The sequence below is a fragment of the Canis lupus genome, chromosome 18, assembly GCF_048164855.1.
Source record: "Canis lupus baileyi chromosome 18, mCanLup2.hap1, whole genome shotgun sequence".
Lineage (NCBI taxonomy): Eukaryota > Metazoa > Chordata > Mammalia > Carnivora > Canidae > Canis > Canis lupus.
This window is the reverse complement of record NC_132855.1, coordinates 58,908,453-58,927,165: the sequence shown is the minus strand read 5'-3', so window position 1 is coordinate 58,927,165 and position 18,713 is coordinate 58,908,453. Positions and strand designations below refer to the sequence as shown.

Below are 18,713 nucleotides of genomic sequence, written 5' to 3'. Positions count from 1 at the left end.
CTTCATCAAGTATCTTTGAATGTCAACTCTGCTCAACATCTTTCTTCTAGTTTGACTTTTTTCCCTCCATTTTTTGTTCAGTTTTAAAATAGCTTTATTTGGTATAATATAATGTAAAAATTACAGGTAAAGTAGGTTGGATTTAGAAATAATCATAGATTATCATTTTATCTCCAGTGAATTTCAGTTATATCTGTAGTTGTTAGCCAGGAGTACTTAACTTTGGAATGCCTGACTTTGAACCTGGTAGGAGTCTGATTATCTTTGCTTTATCTAAGAAAAAAAAATAGAGTTCATCCATTGATTTTTGCTGTGCTTTCTCATTGCTTAAGGATTATTTAATCATATACACTTGTTTTCAAGTATACTTTTCCTCAGACCTGTGTATTGCCTGTTTTGTTCCTGACTGTTCTCAACCTAATTCCCGAACTTTTAGCGGGGGGTAGTTAGTATTATCAACTCCTTCAATCAAGCTTTAAGGCCATGTAAAATAGTTCTTAGAAGTTCCTACTTTGTTAAGCTTTAAATTAGAAATGGCTATTATAAGAAGTTTATATAAAATGTCTATTTGGTTAGACTATACAGTCTTCGTTTTTATTGTGATTGATTCTAATTCTCACTTATCCTTATAGTAATAACTAGAATAAATTTGAAGATATTAGAAAATTATTATTTCCTGGATATGCCAGCCATGGTTTTTATACAGCTTTGAAAATATAACAGTTTATATAAAATATAAACGGGATTTATATTATCCGAAAAAAGGAAATTAAAGTTTCCTTAAGAGAATTTATGGTCTCTAAATGTTCACAATGATTATTTTATTTTATTATTTTATTTTATTTTCTCCAATGATTTTAATGCTCCATAGAGTTTCCATACTTTGATGTAACTAAATTGTTATTAGTTTATTGCAATTTGCATATCTGAATTATCCACATTCTGAAAATTGAAAGTAACTTTTGCCTGCTTCACTTGGTTTATCTTAATTTCTCTATATTTTATCATTAACCTAATCTCCATTTTTCAATATATTATTGCTCTATTAATGCATGCTTCTTTTTGCTAAAACTAGATTTTATGCTTTAATGATATGCATCTTGTGTTACATTTTTTGCACCTTTTTTATCAAAATGGCAACATTTTGGTACAAGTTGAATATTCTCAATAAAGTGCTTTTGTTTGGGTTTATTTTTTTGAGATATAATTCATATACCATGAAAATCAACTGTTTAATGTGTACAATTCCGTGATTTTTTTGTAATAGATTCACAGGTACTCAAACATCAACATTGACTAATTCCAAAGGTTTTTATCTCTCCAAAAGAATATCCACACCCATTAATATTGATTTCCTTTGCATCCTCCACCAACCTTTAAAATAACAGTGCTTTTTTTCTCTCTACAGTTTTGCCCTTTTAGGAATTTACATATTAATGGTCTTTTGTAACTGGCTTCTTTCACTTAGCACAATGATTATAAAGTTAATATTGAAGTATGTATCGGTATTTATGGATGTATCATTCATAGGAATAAATAATATCCCATTGCAAAGCTAGGTCACATTTTGTTTATCCACAGAACAACTGATAGACATTTGAAATATTTCTTTTTCATTATTATGAATAATACTACTACAAACATTCACATTTTTGTATGTACATGTTTTCCAATCTCCTGGGTATACGTCTGGCAGTAGAATTACTCAATCATATGATAACTTCAACTTTTTGTATTACTGACAAACTGTTTCCAAAATTGGCTACAAAATTTTACATTTCCACCATCAATGTAAGAGGTTGTTATTATTTTCTGATTCTCAACATTATAGCTATTCTAGCAGATGCAAAGTGGCATTACATTGTCATGTCAATTTTCATTTTTTAAATGACTAATGATGCTGAATAACTTTTCATGTGCCTGTCACTTTAACCTCTTATTTGAAGAAACAGCTACACGAGAACAGGCAAATTTAGGAACTTAGGAATATGGCAGAGTAGAAGGACACTGAGTTTATTCCATCTCATGTTTACAACCAAATATTATCCACAAAGAAGTCAATAAAACAGGCAGCCATCCAAAAACTGACAGAATTAACTCCACAACTAAATATAGAGAAGTTGCATCGGATAGGGTAAGAAGGTCAGAAAGGTGCAAGGGAGACGGCCCTCAGGAAGGAGGGTGATGCACACATGGAGAGGACAGAGAAATGGGCCCTCACACAGGGAGTTCATATGGGGAAAACTAACCCCACAATAGGTGTCTTTAAAAACCAGAGAGAGCTTCTCCCTCTGCCTGTATCTCTGCCTCTTTCTCTCAGTCTGTGCCTCTCATGAATAAATAAATACATCTTTAAAAAAATAAAAATAAAAAAAAAACAGAGGGGCTGAATTCTGTGAGATTGTAAAAGCAATGGGACTTGGGTCCTGGAGCTTTAAAAGTCAGTTGACTCAGTATTGGGCAAGCCATGAGAACAAATGATAGCTGCATCACCATGTATAAGTAACAGCAGCCTGCATGGAGAGGCAACAGAAAAATGTTAATTTAAACAACACCATAGGCAAAGGGGAGACAGATCTCTTCATACTGATCTGAGAGCTTATTGGGGGACTTCTCTGAAAATGAGGGAGCTGACAGGTACCATTCCCCTTCTCTTCTCCAGCATAAACACAAGGCCATCTGCCAAAGGTGGGGCTGCACAGACACATACTATCTAACCAGCTAGCAGTGAACACCACCATAGATCCTCCCAAGAATTTGCCCATTCCAAGCCTGCTAGTTTCAGCCCTAAGCTCAGAGAAAATTTTGTTAAAGCCACACACATGCCTTGCCCAAATACTAGGCACAGAGCTACTGCCTCACCAAATTTCCATTTGCCATATCATACCTAATGATGCACCCCCACCTGCTATCATGCACCATGCCCAGCCTCATTCCCCAAGCAGCTCCTGCACACAGTCTCCAGATGCTGCAGCACTTGGGGACACAACATAGGACTAGTGGCCCAGTACAAATTTTGCTAACACCACTGCCCAATTCCTAATTTCTGTGGTGGACATATCCACCACAGGCAGATAGTCAGTGCAGAAGACAACACTGAAAAGAAAGGTGAGTCACACAGAACAGCAGGGCATAGGCAATAAACATAGAATATTTTCCTGAAGTGCCAGGTTCTAGTGAACAGGAGACATTGTACTGCAAGGATCTCAGGGTCTCTTTTTTTATAAAGTCACTATTTTCCAGAGCAGAAAGCATACATGGCTTTCTTGACACAGAGAAACAGACACAGAGAAGTAGACACAATGAGGAGAAAGAGAAATTTATCTGAAAAGAAGAAGAGAGAGAGAAGTGGGAAGAAAATTCTTTTGAGGAAATAATAGCCGATGACATCTTCCCTGATCTAGGAAAGGAAACAGACATCCAGATCAAGAAGGACTAGATAACTTCCATCAATCTCTACAAAAGCAGACCCAAACCAAGGCATGTAGTAGTTAAATTTGCAAAATATAGTTCCAAATTTTTTTAAAGCAGAAAGACAAAAGAACCCCCTAACTTACAAGCAAATACCCACAAGATTAGTAGGAAATTTTTTAAAGATTTATTATTTATTTATTTATTTATTTATTTATTTATTTATTTATTTATTTGAGAAAGTGAGCACACAGGAGGAGAGGGAGAAGCAGACTCCCCCCTGAGTAGGGAACCTGATCCCAGGACCCTGGGATCATGACCTGAGCCAAAAGCAGACACTCAACCAACTGATCCATCCAGGTGCCCCTAGCAGATTTTTCAACAGAAACTTTGTAAGCCAGAAGAAAATGACATGATATATTCAAAGGGCTGAATGGGAAAAATATGCAGCCGATAATACTCTATCTAACAGGGATATCATTTAGAATAGAAGGAGATATGAAGAGTTTACCAGACAAACAAAAATTAAAGGAGTTTATGACCAGTAAACCAGTCCTGCAAGAATTATTAAAGGGGAAACTTTGAATGTAGAGACCAAAGATGACAATATAGTTACAGGACACAATAACAGTAAAAATGAATATTTTTGTAAAAACAACAGTCAAGGAACTAAAAAAAAAGATATAAAGCATAATAACATATATTTAAAATGTGGGGAGTAGAAAAGAATGGGTTCAAAATTAAATGATCATCAACTTAATACAAACTCCTATGTAGAGAAGTTATATATAAACCTAATGGTTTCTATATATCAAAAATGAACAAAAATATGCAAAGAATAAAGAGAAAGAAATCCAAATATATCATTGAGAAAAATCAGCAAAGCATGAGAAAAAAAACGAGGAACAGAGGAAGTCTTTAGAAACAACAAAACAAGTAATAAATGGCAATAAGTACAAATCTATCAATAATTACTTTGAATGTACATGGACTAAATACTCCTATCAAAAGATATAGGGTGTTAGGGGTTCCTGGATATCTCAGTCAATTAAGTACCCAACTCTTGATTTCAGCTCAGATCATGATCTCAGGGTCATGAGATCAAGCCCCACATCAGGCTCCACCCTGGGCATGGAGCCTGCTTGAGTTTCTTTCTCTTCCTCTCTGTCTTCTCCTCTCTCTTTCTTTCAAAAACAAAACAAAACAAAACAAAACAAAACAAAACAAAAACATAGGGTGTCGGAATGGATTTAAAAAAGACCTATCTAATTACCAAATGCTGACTACAAGAGACTGAATTTGTTTGTTTGTTTTAGTTGAAAGAGAAAAAGAGAGAGATGGTGAGAAAGAGAGAGAGCATGTCAAGAGAAAAGGGAGGGGGGAGAGGGAGAAGCAGGCTGTCCTCTGAGCCAGGAGCCCAACATGGGGTTCAATCTCAAGATCCTGGGATTATAACCTGAGCCAAAAACAGATGCTCAACTGACTGAGCCACCCAGTAGCCCCCAAGAAAATCATTTTAGACCTAAAGACACAGGCAGATTGAAAGTGAGGGGATGGAGAACAATCTATCATGCTAATGGATATCAAAAGAAAGCCATAGTAGCAATTATTTGGGATAAAATAGACTTTAAAACAGACTATAAGAAGAGACAAAGGACAATATATAAAAATAAAGAAGATAATCCACCAAGATAAAAAAAAATTGTAAATATTTACGCACCCAATATACGGGCACCCAAATACATAAAAGTTAATAATAAACACAAAGTAACTAATTAATAAAAATACAACAATAGTAGAGGACTTTAATACTATTGTAAATATACAGATAAACCAAACAAAAATTCAACAAGGAAAAAATTACTTTGGATGACACATTGAAACAGATGGATTTAACAGAGATATTCAGAACATTCTATCCAAAAATAGCAGAATATACATTACTTTCAAGTGCACATGGAACATTTTACAGATATGTAAAATGCACAAAACAAACCTAAACAAAATCAAAATGATCAATAACATACCATATATATTTTATGACCACAACACAATGAAACTAGAAGTCAACCAAACAACAAAAGGAGAAAACCACAAATATATGGAGGTTAAAAAGTATGCTACTAAATAACAAATGGGTCAACCATGAAATAAAAGAAAAAATAAAAAAATTATATGGAAACAAATGAAAATAAAAACAAAGCAAGCAGGCCTAAATGTTTTGGAGTACAATAAAAACAGTCATAAAAAGGAAATAAATAACAATAGGAGGTAGAAAAGGAATAACAAACAAACCTAAAAAAGCAGAAGAAAGAAAATATTAAAGATTAGAGCTAAAATGTCCACAATAGCCAAACTGTGGAAGGAGCCTCGGTGTCCCTCGAAAGATGAATGGATAAAGAAGCTGTGGTCTATGTATACAATGGAATATTCCTCAGCCATTAGAAATGACAAATACCCACCATTTGCTTCGACATGGATGGAACTGGAGGGTATTATGCTGAGTGAAATAAGTCAATCGAAGAAGGACAAATATATGATCTCATTCATTTTGATGAATATAAAAAGTAGTGAAAGGGAATAAAGGGGAAAGGAGAGAAAATGAGTGAAAATATCAGTGAGGTTGACAAAACATGAGAGACACCTAACTCTGGGAAATGAACAAGGGGTAGTGGAAAGGGAGGTGGGCAGGGGGTTGAGGTGACTTGGTGACCAGCACTGAGGGAGGCACTTGGCGGGATGAGCACTGGGTGTTATGCTATATGTTGGCAAACTGACCTCCAATAAAAAATTAAAAATTAAAAAAAAATTAGAGCTGATATAGATGATATAAAAATAAAAACAAAACAAAACAAAAAAAAGAAAACACAATATAGCAATGAAATCAGGAGCTGTTTTGCCTTTTTAAAAATCAATAAAATCAATAAATTCTAACCAGACTTTTCAAGATAAAAAGATAGACTTAAATAAAAATCACAAATAAAAATGAGAAATAACAACCAACACCACAGAAATGTAAACAATTATTAGAGAATATTCTGAAACACTGTATGCCAACAAATTGGACAATAAAGAAGAAATGGATGAATCCCTACTACCATATAAAAACAAAACAAAACTAAAACAGGAAGAAATATAAATTTGAACAAACCAATAACCAGCAGTTATGGAATCAATAATCAAAAACCTCCCAACAAACAAAAGACAGGACCAGATGTCATCATAGGTGAATTCATCCAGACATTTAAAAAAGAGTTATTAAAGAAGAGTTAATTGTTTTAAAGAATAGCTATTCTCAACCTACACCAAAAAATAGAAAAGGTAGAAAAACTTCCAAATACATTCTATGAATCCAAGATTACTCCAATACTAAAATCAGATACAGACACTACTAAAAAAGAGAAATTCAAGGCACTGTCCCTGATGAACATGGATGCAAAAATTCTCTATAAAATATTTTCAACTAAATTCAACAATACATTTAAAAAAATCATTCACCATGATCAAATGGGATTTGTTCCTGGGCGGCAAGTGTGTTTTGATATTTGCAAACAATAAACATGATATATTACATCAATAAGAGAAAGAATAATAACCATTTTACCATTTTAATAGATGCATAAGAAGCATTTGACAAAGTATAACATACTACCCAGTATAATACGGAATTCAACAGTTCCATATAACACCCAGTGCTCATCACAAGTGCCCTCCTCAATCCGTATCACCTATTTAACCAATCCCCCTACCCACCTCCCCTCTGGTGACCATCAGCTTGTATTGTATAGTTAAGAGTCTATTTCTTGCCCCCTTCTCTTTCTTCCCCTCTGCTCATTTGTTTTGTTTCTTAAGTTCCACATATGAATCAAATTGTATCACATTTGTTTCTCTAACTGATTTATGTCACTTACCATAGTACTTTCCTTTCCTGCTTTGTTGAAGATTAGTTGACTGTAGAGTTGAGAGGCCATTTCTGGGTTCTCTATTCTCTTCTGCTGATCTATGTGTCTGCTTTTATGCCAGTACCATACTGTCTTGATGATTATAGCTTTATAATACAGCTTGAAGTCCAAAATTGTGTTATTTACAGGCTCTGGTCTTCTTTTGCAAAATTATTTTGGCTATTCTGAGTCTTTTCTGGTCTCATAGATTCTTCGAAAAGTGCTGCTGGTATTTTGATAAGAATTGCTTTGAATGTGTAATGTGCAATAAACCAATGTTTGTTTTTTATCCAAATTTGTCTACTCTTGGAAGTATCTTACTTTGCTGTACAGAAAGTCAATTTTTTTTTAAAAAAAAGGTTGTTTCATAAGTAAGAAACTGAAGTTTCAAGTATGTAATGACTTCAACTTGAGGTAGTCAACATTTTGCTAATTTTAGTTCATTTATGAATATTTAAGGTGTTGTTATTTTTGAAAGTTGTTGTTCATTTTCAGAAGTCCTCAAATATCTAACTATAAATGGAGAGAAGTATGTACAAGTATTTATCTTTGTAGGGTAAGTGATCTAACTTGAAAATAACTGATCACATAAGTCTTTTAAGTAAGTTATGAAAAAAACAGGTTGTTTACTGATGGCAAATGACTATTTAACTTAGGAAAGCTTTCTCTTTTTATAAAAGGTTTTATTTATTTATTCATAAGAGCCACACACACAGAGAGAGAGAGAAAGAGAGACATAGGTTGAGGGAGAAGCAGAGTCCCTGTGGGGAGGTCCAATGTGGGACTCAATCCCAAGACCCCAGGATCATGACACAAGAAAAGGCAGATGTTCAACCACTGGGCCACTCAGGCACCTTTAGAAAAGCTTTTATGTGTCCTACCTGTGAATATACAAATACTTTTCAATATTCAGATTTTGACTGATTAAAAAGTTGTAGTCTTCAACAGAAAAAATATATGCATTGTTTAAATTTATTATAATGGAACAGTTGTATGAAATAAAACAAAGTAATATTAAAAATAAAAAAATGATGACTGGGTTGCTCAGTGGTTGAGCATCTGCCTTCAGCTCAGGGCGCAACCCCAGGATCTGGGATTGAGTCCCACATCGGGCTCCCTGCAGGAAGCCTGCTTCTCCCTCTGCCTGTGTCTCTGCCTCTCTCTCTCTCCCTCTCTCTTTCTCTGTGTGTCATGAATAAATAAATAAGATCTTAAAAAATAAAAATAAAAATAGAAACAAATGTTTGCATATCCTCAATTTATATGTTAACAAAATATCAAACCAATGAGTGGGACGAATCAAGCTAGAAAATATGCAAACTATTATCTTGTCTGGAAAAATAAGTGTTAATCTTATTTATAAAATCAATTCATGAGATATATACTGAGTTTCTCTATGCACAAGAAAATGGAAAAACATAAGTCTGGTGGGAAAAGTAAAAATATATGTCTTTATTTCTATAGCTGTTTACTGGCTTCCAAATAATTTCATTTAACTGACCAATGCCAGATCACTTCCTGAAATCACACACTTTCTCACAGATCATATTATCCCATGAATTTTCATCAAAACTCTTAAAATTAACTGAAATATTTAATTTTTCATCAAATTTTAGCTCCTAACAGGATGATTTCATGGGAGTAGGGACTTAGTTGTTTTATTTTTATTCACAAAACTCTTGATGTATATAAATTTGAATAAAAATATTATTAAAAATACTATAGCATTGACATCATTATCCTGTTTTTACAGATAAAGGAAATACATGTTAGGTGAAGTATATTTCCAATTTCACAGGCCTGGTAAGTGGTGGTGATATTTCTCAAACCTACTGTCTATTCATTCTAAAGCCAAGGTCCTAGTGACTATTCCATAAGAGCATTTTGGATACATGCTATATATGCCTAATGTAATCATATATAAAACTTACATAAGCAAAATTATAATTAGTGCATTATTATAAGAGTGTACAGACATTCTTTTGGAAACCTATAGAGGCATTGAACTGGCCAATTCCCATCTGTCTCTTTAATGCAGCTTGTGTTTGAGAAACATGTGAGAAACAGTTTTTGCAATGAAACAACAGCTGGTAAACTTAGGCAGGATTTTTGTGTCTGTAAAATAGGGATATTCACAGGTAACAAATACTACCATTGAGAGACTTAAAACTGATCTATAAATTTTACTTAGAAAATGTCTGACAGGGGCACCTGGGTGTTTCAGTGATTGAGCCACTGCCATTGGCTCAGGTCGTGAATCTGGGGTACTGGGATCAAGTCCTGCGTTGGGCTCCCTGCAGTGAGCCTGCTTCTTCCTCTGCCAATGTCTCTGCTCCTCTCTCTGTGTCTCTCATGAATAAATAAATAAAATCTTTAAAAAAAAAGAATAATAGAAGAGATCCAGGTAAATATAGGTACCCCAGGTAAGTCAAGATGAAAGTTGGTTAATATATCCAATGATGAATAAAACAGAGGACTGGTAACATAAGCAATAAAGGTGTGGCGCAATGACCAACAATTTATTAAGTGATGTAGAATCAAAAGAAGAAATTTTAGAAAATCGGTGAACAGCTGAAGATTATTTTTTCTTTTTTAAAAAAGATTTTAATTATTCATGAGAGAGAGAGAGAGAATGAGAGAGAGAGAGAGAGAGAGAGGCAGAGACACAGGCAAAGGGAGAAGCAGGCTCCATGCAGGGAGGCCGAAGTGGGACTAGATCCCAGGTCTCCAGGATCACACCCCGGACTGAAGGCGGCGCTAAACTGCTGAACCACCTGGGCTGCCCCAACAGCTGAAGATTAAAGAGAGAAAAACAAAATCTGTAATTTAACAGAAAAAAACTAAATTAGTATTGTAAGATATTGGGCTATAATTTTGTTGTTTTGTTTTTCAGCTAGTAGAATCAAAGAAGTTATGAAAAGCTGGAAAATCGAAGATGATAAAGAAGGAACAGGGGTAGGTTAAAGGGGTACTCAGGAAATAATAATACTTGGCTCATTCAATCTCTCTTTAAAAGAAGAGAGAATGGCTGAGTAATATTCCGTTGTATACATAAACCACATCTTCTTTATCCATTACTCAGCCATTAGAAACGACAAATACCCACCATTTGCTTTGACGTGGATGGACCTGGAGGGTATTATGCTGAATGAAGTAAGTCAATCGGGGAAGGACAGTGTATGTTCTCATTCATTTGGGGAATATAAATAATAGTGAAAGGGAATATAAGGGAAGGGAGAAGAAATGTGTGGGAAATATCAGAAAGGGAGACAGAACATAAAGACTCCTAACTCTGAGAAACGAACTAGGGGTGGTGGAAGGGGAGGAGGGCGGGGGGTGGAGGTGAGTGGGTGACGGGCACTGAGGGGGGTTCTTGATGGGATGAGCACTGGGTGTTATTCTGTATGTTGGTAAATTGAACACCAATAAAAAATTAATGAAATAAATAAATAAATAAATAAATAAATAAATAAATAAATGACTAAAATAAATAATTTGAAGTATAAATATGTAACAAAAAATTAGGAGTAAAGTCGGTGGAGGTAAATGTATCAGCTAATGAGATTATACTCCATTTGAGGTATTGGAGTATGTAAAGTTTCATATTAATATTTTGTCATAGGAGCAGAAAATTTTGACACTATTATCCGTAGAACATTATACCTAGAATTATTTTTCCTCATATTGTCTGTACTCTCCAATAAAAATGTAAGTTTGAAAACAACCAAATATTTTATTCTAATTATCCAGAGTTCAGCAATATTATCTCCAAAATTTCATTCAAATACAACTGTATTTATATAATCTATACCTATATTTATATTTGATTAACCATAAGAAAATCACATCTTCCAAAGGAAATGTGTAGAAATATGTATTGGACTTTTATGTTTATTATAAGTTGGAACTGTCACTCCATTACAACAGTAAGAATAAAATAATAACAAGGGGTAGTGGAAGGGGAGGTGGGCAAGGGGATGGGGTGACTGGGTGGTGGGCCCTGAGGGGGGCACTTGATGGGATGAGCACTGGGTGTGATACTATATGTTGGCAAATGGAACGCCAATAAAAAATATACAAAAGAAAAGAAATTGAGACATTGCTATTAGAAAAAATAATAATACCATGTAAAAAAATAATATGTAGACTAAAGAAGGACAAGTAAATTTTCTTTCAAAACTAAATTAGAATCAGGTTTCGATATAAATTAGAATTAGATAGGGATCAAGATTAAAATATTTAAGAACTATATTTCCATAATTTGTTTCTTCTTGAGCTCAGGACTTCACTTCTTACTTTTCAGGTACAAATTGTATTACCCACCATAATGATGTCAAATTCCACCATAATGATGGGATTTCTCCTCACAAAGTTTTCTGATGTATGGGAACTACAAGTTTTTTATGCCATAACCTTCTCTATAATGTATGTAGTCACTCTGATGGGGAACATTCTCATTGTTACTGTCACCACCCTTGACAGGAGTCTTCACATAGCCATGTACTTCTTCCTTAGAAATCTGTCCATCTTGGATGTCTGCTACATTTTTGTGACAGTTCCTAACTCATGTGTCAATTCTCTGCTTAACAGCAGCACCATTTCAAAGGCTGGGTGTGTAGTTCAGGTCTTCCTAGTGGTTTTCTTTGTATATGTGGAGCTTCTGTTTCTATCATGGCCCATGACTGTCATGTGGCTATCTGCCAACCTCTTCACTACCCTGTGATCATGAACCCTCAAATCTGCATCCATACTCAGTGGTCTCATTTATGCAGGTGTGCACACTGGCAACACATTCCGGCTCCCCTTTTGTCAATCCCATGTTATCCATCAGTTTTCTTGTGATATTCCCTCTCTTCTAAAGCTCTCCTGCTCTGACACTTTCAGCAATAAGATGCTGATCTCATCTTCTGGCTGGGGATTGGCGGTGGCTGTTTCATCTTTATCATCAGATTTTACATTCACATATTTTCTACTGTTCTCAAATTTCCAGGTGGAGCAGACAGAAAAAAGGCTTTTTCTGCCTCTGTCCCTCACATCATTGTGGTGTCTGTCTTCTTCAGCTCAGGCTTTTTTGTATATCTGAGACCATCTGAAAACTCTTCCATAATGCAGGACATGATCTTTTCTGTTTTCTATTCCATAATCCCTCCACTCTTCAACCCTATTATCTACAGTCTTAGAAATGAACAAATAAAATAAGCCATTAATAAAATGAAGAGAATGTTTATTCAGGAAATGTACAGGAAATTGCTGAGGTTCACTCTAAACTATTGAATAAAATTCATGTTTTCAGCAATAAATTGAGAAATTGATTGGAATTGTACCAAAATAACTGACATATATTTAATCTATAATGTCACTAAAATATATCATTTATCAATATAATTTCATTTCTGAAGATGTTGGATTATCTGAATATAGCACTGGGTAAAGAATCTGGAATTACAAATAAGAACTCTCTATTTATGCTTTGACAGATTAGAAGCACTCACTAAAAATTTAGTCCAAAAATACCCCAAAAAAGTTATCTCTAGAAGTATTTTATATTAAGCCCTGTTTTGTATTTGTTTACTATTTAAATATTTATAAACCTAGTATTAAACAGTAGTATAGAAGAAATGGTCACAATCACTCAAAAATAAATATGAAAAAATATAGTTTCTTTTGAATACCATAAAATATGAATGCAGTATAGTTGTGAAAAGAGAAGTGAATTTGGTAGGAGTATGGAGTCATGTATGAGAGGATCAGAAATATTTTACATAGCTTGTTCATAGGGCAAGGGAAATGTAGATACATTATACTTCTTATCACACCAAAATTTTGCTAAAAATGTGTTCAAGTGGCTTAAGGATACATTTACTTGATTATGCTTTAAACATTATTTGCTAGGTTGATTAAGGAATGGAAAATGGTTTTTCCCCACTTTCACATGGTTATCCATGGGCATCCATTAAGACCACCGAGAAGTAAAAAGAATGCTATTTTGCTTTCTGTTAGTGTCATTAAAATATTTATCTTTATTGTCAATAATATTAGCCATTATATAGTAGCTTGTACTGCAAAAATTAGCAACTCCAAAGTTTTAGTATATTAATACAACGAAGATTTACTTCTTGCTCTTAGCATAAGCTAAATGGAAGCCATCAGGGAGCTCTCTGAATTGGATTCATTTGACAGATCCATTGAAAATGATAGTTAGGGGCAGCTCCAGTGGCTCAGCGGTTTAGCGCTGCTTTTCACCTGATCCTGGGGACTGGGGATCGAGTCCCACATCGGGCTCCCTGCATGGAGCCTGCTTCTCCCTCTGCCTGTGTTTCTGCCTCTGTGTGTGTGTGTGTCTCATAAATAAATAAATAAGACTTTTAAAAAAGAACATAATAGTCTCATTGAAATGAGTTTTAAGCATTTTCTTAAAAAAAAAAAATCAAATAGAAAAAGTGGGAATATTCTCCAATCAGAAACCAAGTAACTACTACTGACCTGAAAATATCAGCTTTGTGAGTTATTTCATTAATATGGATAAAATTTAAGGTAGTCCTTGGACACCTTGCAAGAGGTTTTGACCTCCACAGTGGAGATCCTTGAACTCTCAAGGAGACAAACATAAAAATATTAAAAAGCAATCCAAGTATGCACTTTGAAAATAGGTTCTAATAGCAAACAAAGTAAGGTATATATTTGAAAAGAGATCCAAACATACATTTTGACATCACAATAACAAAGATATGGCACTCATGTAAAAAAAAGTTTTGATGTACATACAAAAACAGAGTCATGGCAGTTTTTTTATTGTTTTAAAATGACAAAATTGAGAATGGAAAACAGAATCCCATAGTCAAAACTCAGTCACAGGGAGAAGAAAAATGTAGAAAAGTGCACATGAGTTCCTTATATCACTACCAGTCATTTCTGTGCACTTTTTTTTTTTTTTTTTACCAAATAAGTCACATGGCCACATTTGCTGTCAAAGGGAGAGGTGGGCAATCCACCCACACTTTAGGAGGGGGAGATGAATGATAATGCCATTAAGTACTAGAAATTATCTACATCTTCCTGACTGAAAGGATGAAATGTGAGGTTCTGAATGTCTGTTGTCCATGCAGTTATTATTAGCATTATGGTCACTGTACATATTCTAAGTCACTTGTAACATACAGTGGCATGAATTGTGCAAAGCCGTGCAATGCATTATCAACTCTTCAATAACCTCATGCAAGCAATAATAATGTTCCCACATTTTACAGATGATGCCCTGGTTTAGAGATATCTGATGGCCTGAGTGCCTCAATCGGTTAAGCATCTGCCTTCAGCTGGAGTCATGATTCCAGTGTCCTGTGATGAAGCCTGGTGTCAGGCTCTCTGCTCACTGAGGAGCCTGCTTCTCCCTCTCTCAGTGCCCCTCAACCTTGTCCCCACTTGTGCTCTCTTTCTTTTTAAATAAATAAAATCTTAAAAAAAAATGGGATGAGCCCTGGGTGTTATTCTATATGTTGACAAATTGAACACCAATAAAAAATAAATTTATTAAAAAAATAGAAATATATGAGGTTGTCTATTTTTCTAGTATTTATTTGTGCTTTCATTTCTATGGTTTTCTCCCTACTTTGGGTTCGATTTGTACTTTAAAAAACATTATCTTGGCCTCTAGGCCTAAACTTAGGTCTTTAATATAGATATTATTACTATAAAGTTCCCTCTAAGTACTGCTTTTGCTGAGTCACATAACTTTTACTATGTTGTGGGATGCCTGGGTGACTAAGTGGTTGAGCATTTGCCTTTGGCTCATGGCATGATCCCAGAGTCCAGGGATCAAGTGCTGCATCAGACTCCCTGCAGGGAGCCTGCTTCTCCTTCTGCCTATGTCTTTGTATCTCTCATGAATAAATAAATAAAATCTTTAGAAAAAAGTTTTACTATGTTGTGTTACATTTTTGTCTTTACTTATTGTTACATTTTTATTTTTACAAGATTTTACTGATTTCAAATTTGATTATTTTTGTCCTATTGACTGTGAAAGACTATATTAATTGCCAAATATTGACTTTTTTCTTTTATTATTAATTTTTAGTTTTATTTTATTGTGGTGGAAAAATATATTTTGTATGATTTCAATGTTCTCAAATTTGTTCAAACTTGTTCTTTAACCTAACATAATCTATCTTGGAGAATGTTGCATGTGTGTTTGAGAAAAATGTATATTCTTCTGCTTTTGGGTGGAATGTTCTATATATGATCATTAAGTCCATTTAGTCTACAGTGATGTTCATGTTATTGATTTGCTTATTTATTTTTCTGTATGGATGATCTATTAGGACTGGATATTGTGGCCTGGGAATACTTCAGGACCTCACTCTGAGTCCTTGGATTTTCTCTCTACTTCTTTTGTAATAAATAAACTGAGTTTGGAATAAAGACTTTTTAGCCTGATTTTCACAAAATTCAAATAATCTAAAAACCTTTTTTTTTATTTTATAAAAGGTCTGTTCCTATATGGTATATGAACTTCTCAAGACCATCTTCACTTCTGATGCCAACTGAAAGTTTAAGGGTCCCACAAACCATGCTCAGTTTCAATAATTTGCTAGAAATATTCACAGAATTCAGAAAAGCCTTTAGCCAATGGTTATGTTTCATCACAACAAGAGGGCTACAGATCCAAATTACCCAAGGGATACAATATATCAAGTGGACTAAAGATCAAGAAAAACAAATAAACTTATGAAGCAAGACATTTGAAGGGCTTATAAATCACAACACAGGACCTGAGGGCAAAGGGCAAACATGTCTTTAAGAATGCCTAATCCAGGGACACCTAGGTGGCTCAGTGGTTAAGTGCCTGCCTTTGGCCCAGGGTGTGATCCTGAAGTCCCAGGATTGAGTCCCAGGATGGAGTCCCAGGATCTAGTCCCACACTGAGTGCCACATTGGGCTCCCTGCGTGGGGCCTGCTTCTGTCTCTGCCTGTGTCTCTGCCTCTCTCTCTCTGTGTCTCTCAAGAATAAATAAATAAAATCTTAAAAAAACAAAGTCTAATCCATTACTGAATAATTCCCTTTAGTCCATGCTGACCATAAAGAAAAAAATATATATATAATATTTTTTAAGATTTTATTTATTAAGATTTATTATTTACAGAGAGAGAGAGAGGCAGAGCCATAGGCAAAGGGAGAAGCAGGCTCCTTCCAGTGAGCCTGATATGGGACTCGATCCGGGACCCCCAGATCATGCCCTTATCCAAAGGCAGATTCTCAACCACTGAGCCACGTAGGTGCATAATCCATTTATATTTAAATTATAATATTTAATATTAATATAATTTTATAATTATTTAAATTTATTATTTAAATAATATTTAAAGCTTTACAGCTTTTCTGAAACAAAAAAACATAGAAAACTTGAACAGACCAATAATTGGTAAAGAAATTGAATCAGTAATCAAAAATTTCCTAACAAAAGTACAGAGCTGGATGGCTTCACTGGCAAATTTTATCAAATGTTTGAAAAAGAATTAATAGTCTTTCATGTTCTGTCTCCTAACTCTGGGAAACGAACTAGGGGTGGTGGAAGGGGAGGTGGGCGGGGGGTGGGAGTGACTGGGTCATGGGCACTGAGGTGGGCACTTGACAGGATGAGCACTGGGTGTTATTCTATATGTTGGCAAATTGAACACCAATAAAAAATAAATTTATAAAAATTTAAAAACATAAAAAGAATAGCGATTCTTCTCTGACTATTCCAAAAAAACAGAGATGAAAAGAAAACTTCCAAACTCATTCAATGAGGTCATCATTACCCTGATAACTAAATCCAAAGACTCCACTGAATAATAGAACCACAGGCCAATGATCTTGATGTGCATGGATGCAAAAATTCTCAACAAAACACTGGCAAATTGAATCCAGCGGTACATTAAAAGAATCATTCACCATAATCAAATACAATTTATTGCTGGGATGCAAAGTGGTTCAATATTTGCAAATCAGTCAACATGATACACCAGGTTAACTAAAGAAAGGATAAGAAACATATGGTACTTTTAATAGATACAGAAAAAGCATTTGACAAAGTATAACATTCATTCATAATAAAAGCCTTGAAAAATAAATGTTAAAGGGAATGTATCTCAACATAATAAAGTCCATACACAAAGATCCCATAGCTAATATCATCCTCAATGGAGAACAAATGAGAAATTTTCTTTGATGGTCAGGAACAAAACAGGAATATCCACTCTCACCATTGTTATATATCATAATATTGGAAGTTGTAGCCACAATAGTCAGAAACAAAAAATAAATAAATAAATGGCATCCAAATTGGCAAGAAGTCAAACTTTCACTATTTGTAAATGACAGGATATAAAAAAAAAAACAAAACACGGGATCCCTGGGTGGTGCAGCGGTTTGGCGCCTGCCTTTGGCCCAGGGCGTGATCCTGGAGACCCGGGATCGAGTCCCACGTCGGGCTCCCGGTGCATGGAGCCTGCTTCTCCCTCTGCCTGTGTTTCTGCCTCTCTCTCTCTTTCTCTCTCTCTCTCTCTTTCTGTTACTATCATAAAAAAAAAAAAAAACACTGCACCAAAACATTGCTGGAACTGATACATGGATTTAGAGTTGCAGGATACAAAATCAACGTATAGAAATCTGTTGTATTTCTACACACCCAAAGTGAAGCAGCTGAAAGAGGAATCAAGGAATCACTCCCATCTATAATCTCATAAAAACTATAAGATACTTAGGAATAAGCCTTACCAAAAAGTTTGAATGTCTGTTCTGTGAAAATTACAACACTGATGAAAGCAATTGAAAAAGACACAAAGAAATGGGAAAAAATAAACTTTATATGCTCATAGATTAGAAGAACAAATATCATTAAAATTAACCAGTGCAATCTATACATTTAATGCAACACCCATCAAAGTGCCACCACAATTTTCACAGACCTAGAATAAACAATCCTAACATTTATTTGGAACCACCATAGACCCCTAATAGCCAAAGCAACCTTGAAAATGAAAAGAAAAGGTGTAGGCATCACATTTACAGAATTCAAGTTATATTACAAAGCTGTAGTGATCAAGACAATATGATAATGGCACAAAGTAAGCAAATAGAGCAATAGAGCAGAATAGAAGAGCTGGAAATGAACCAACAACTTTATGGTCAACTAATCTTTGACAAAGTAGGAAAAAATATCCAATGGAAAAAGACAGTATATGGTCTTGAGAAATGGTGTTGAGAAAACTGGGGAGTAACATACAGAAGGATGAAACTGGACCAATTTCTTACAGCATACACAAAAACACATTCAAAATTAATAAAAGGTCTAAATGTGAGATACGAATCCATCAAAATCCTAG

The 18,713-nt window shown here is 34.7% G+C and overlaps 1 long non-coding RNA gene and 1 pseudogene across 1 annotated transcript; both read left to right on the top strand.

Annotated features, from left to right (window-relative positions):
* The first annotated feature begins 8,640 nt into the window (after positions 1 to 8,640).
* On the top strand, positions 8,641 to 14,772 carry LOC140609584 (uncharacterized). Its single transcript, XR_012011370.1, has 4 exons — positions 8,641 to 9,155; positions 10,246 to 10,307; positions 10,435 to 10,505; positions 14,600 to 14,772. It is a non-coding gene; the product is annotated as an uncharacterized lncRNA (long non-coding RNA).
* LOC140609583 (olfactory receptor 14C36-like) lies at positions 11,662 to 13,821 on the top strand (annotated as a pseudogene).
* Positions 14,773 to 18,713: the final 3,941 nt, after the last annotated feature.